Raw genomic sequence first — 3386 nt, 5'->3', positions numbered from 1 at the left:
TGAGATGTGTTGCATGGATTTTTCCTTCATCACCCTCTACGGTCTTCCTCTTCCTCTTCTTCTTCTTCTTCTTTCCGTGTCTCATACCAAGCAGAGATTCTTTTTTTTTTTTTTCTTTTCTTCAAAAAACACACTGTCAGATTATTTAAGGGAGTTTGTTTCAATCATCAACAGTTTATTTTCTCTTTGTTGTTTGGGTCTTCCATATTCTCTAAATTCAGCAGTCCTCATTTCCAACTATTTCACTCAAACGTCACCTCCGAACAGAGAAGCAGAACGACACACCCATGGATCGGTGCTGCCATAATATATGAGGTTATTTCTCTTTCCTTCCTCTGAGCCATTTCCCTCTGAAACACTATAATGGGATATTGATTTGGCTCGGACAGAGAATGGAGCTTCTTCCTCAGAGAAAGCTACCTCTGCCGACGGCCCAGTAAATAAAAGCACAAGTACTGAGGCCAGTGGGACTGCAGGGCGTCAATGAGGATCAAACTCAAGGCTGTAGAGTCACTGAGTTGCCATTAAGGTGAATAATGTAAGACATCCACATACTCTCAGAGGACCACACTCGACTGCTGCAAACACTCAGCATCACATTAAAGGTACAGCAGCTCAAATGTGTGAGTTTCTAAATAAACAGGCGTGTTGGTGGCATCACTGACTATTAATTGCTCCCATGTTGTTGTTTTTTAATGTCTATCTAGGCTATATTATGGGCCTTTTTCACAGAGGACATTTTGCTTTGTCACAGTAGGAAAAGCACAGGAGTAGATAATCAAATGAATGATGGCTGAATTCCATTTAGCTGCTTTAGTTTAAGGTTGCTGGCCTTGTGCACGCTGGCTCACTGTCATTGTTAATGTTATTAACAACACCTGTGCCTTTCCTACCAGGACAAGTCAAAATATCTGTTATCTATTTTTTAAAATCAAAAATAGACTCCTTACAAATAGAAAGGCACAGATGTAATTAATATCACTAACTAACGGCTTAATTCATGGTCCTACCTTTTGATTTTTAACATCTTGGGGAGATTAGTGTCTTAAAATGTGACTCTATGGGCAAAACAGTTCAGTTAAATTAAAAATATAATGATGATGATTTAGTATTTCCTCCCTTAATTATATTTTTAGCAGTGTGGAGGCTTCTTTGAGGCAGGATTTTGACCATTCTGTAGGGAGTTTAGATTGAATGAAAATGCAACTAAACACTTAAACGAAATGAACAGATCTCAGGTAGGAAAAACTAAAACATTTTGTGTGTGTGCGTGCGTGCGTGCGCGTGTGTGTGTCTGGTCAGATATTTCTTGCATGGATGCTGCAGAATTGGGTAGGTTTCTAAAATCCTGGTGTATCATTCTGCTGCAAAAAGGCTGAATTTTAAACACTTTTGACGAACAGGTTAGTGCCACGCGGCAAAATGTCCAAATATGGCTGTCTGTAGCTGCTGTCTGATTGGCCAGTTGTACTGAACTGAGGAAATGGCGACTTTCTGCCTCCTGTGTCGTGTTCGACGGTGAAAGGACGATTGCTGGAGAAATTGTCCATGTGGTAGAACTTTGCACCATCAAAAGTCAAAGTTAATTGTTTTTAAAATGGAGAAGAAATGGATATTTGCGCCGGACACACCCGGAAGTGAAGCAGACTGGACCGACAGCGGCTCCATTGAACGCAGCTTGTGAAGCTCAGCAACAGGTGAGTCTTTTCTAAGTTGTGCATTCATGTGCGTTTATCTGAGCTTTGGGTGGACATACATGCTAACTCTAACTCTAACTCTAACTCTAACTCTAACTCTAACTCTGTCTGCTACCTTCTGTTTCCAGTCATGTGTTTGAGTCTGAGCTCTTTAGTTTCTCAGGTGTGTTTTAGCAGAAACCTTTGGCTGCGTTTGGTGTTTGAGTGCTTCAGGTTGTCTGAAGTTCATCTCTGGCTGAAACATACTGGCTGCTCTTTGTGCACCATTGTTCAGGTGTTGTCTTAGTAAGCTCAGCCAGGTGAATCTGCTGCTGCTGCTGCTGCTCTTCTTGTTGTTGTTCCTGTTGTTGTTGTTTGGGCACTTCAGGTGCATTTGTAATTTCTCTGGTCTTCTTGGTTTTCCTGACATCTAATAAGTGGTGTCTGGCCTGCTGTGAGAGAACTGAATAATCTTTGGTGATTTTTGTTAAGCGGTACTCTATCACATGCATGCCCATGTAGCACTGTGCTGTATGCTGTCATGAAAATGCTGTTCTCTATAGGTTTCCAGTGCTTCTGGCAGCATTCTTTTACTAAGCTGCCTTGTGCCACCTCGCTGTTTTCTGACCATGTGACTGATTTTTATTCCTGACAAATGTGTAGGAGTCAATCGGTAAAATGTGTCCAGATCATCTCATCCAAAATAGATGAAACTGGGGAGGGTTGTTGTCATTTTGTGGAGCAAGCTACGCCTATCGCTCAAAATGAACCACAACATTACAACATACATCACATTAGGGAGAGTTGTAATGTTACTTAGGGGCAGATGGGCATGTTTGATTAGCAATAAACTACATTTGTATTAAAGCTGTCTGTCTTAAAGGATAACTCTGGTACCTTCTACCCAGGGCTCTAGTTTACATGTTTTGGGTATAAATCGACTGGCAGGTACAAAAAGTGTTGGACTAGATTACCTCAGCCGGCCGCCAAGAACAGGCTGCGAACAAGCTACAATGGCTGTGATCGCTGTAATGTGATCCTTCAGGGGAACTGCACCGATCAAAGTAAATCCACTTTTGTCACTGACAAGCTCAGATTGTTATCCGAAATGTCTGACAACATTAGAGAAAGGATCCCTACAGAGATGGACCTGTAAGGGCATTTTTGCTTAAACCAAAAACTGCTGTAATGTTGCTTGGTTCAAAGCCACAAGACTGCACTGACAAAAACAACAATTTTACCTTGCAGAAAACAGGAGTTGCTGTCTTGATCAGTTAATTGGTCTGTGTTATTGTGTCACTTTGGTGTTTTAAAGAATTGCTTTTTTGATCAGAACTAATGTGTTAAAACACCAAAGTCGCAGCACCTCAGCCAGCAACTGTGTGTCTTCTATAAGGTAAAATTACTGTTTTTATCAGTGGAGTCTGGTGGCTTTGAATAGAGCGATATAACGGCTGTTTCCTTTTAAACAAAAAGGGTGTTTTTCTACGCAAGGAACCTTTCTGTAATATTGTCAGACACTTATATATAATAACAGTTTGAGCCTGTAAGTGGCTAAAATGAGCACTTTTTTTACTGGACATACTCTGATAGGGCACAGTTTCCACAAAGCTTCTTCTGTAGCTTCTTTGCATCTACTGGACCATTTCCAAAACTTTTTGTCCCCATCAGTCATTGTCAAAACCAAAATATGTAAAAATTAGGGCCCAA

This window comes from Pempheris klunzingeri, chromosome 18 (genome assembly GCF_042242105.1).
Source record: "Pempheris klunzingeri isolate RE-2024b chromosome 18, fPemKlu1.hap1, whole genome shotgun sequence".
Lineage (NCBI taxonomy): Eukaryota > Metazoa > Chordata > Actinopteri > Acropomatiformes > Pempheridae > Pempheris > Pempheris klunzingeri.
Note: the sequence above shows the minus strand (reverse complement) of the source record.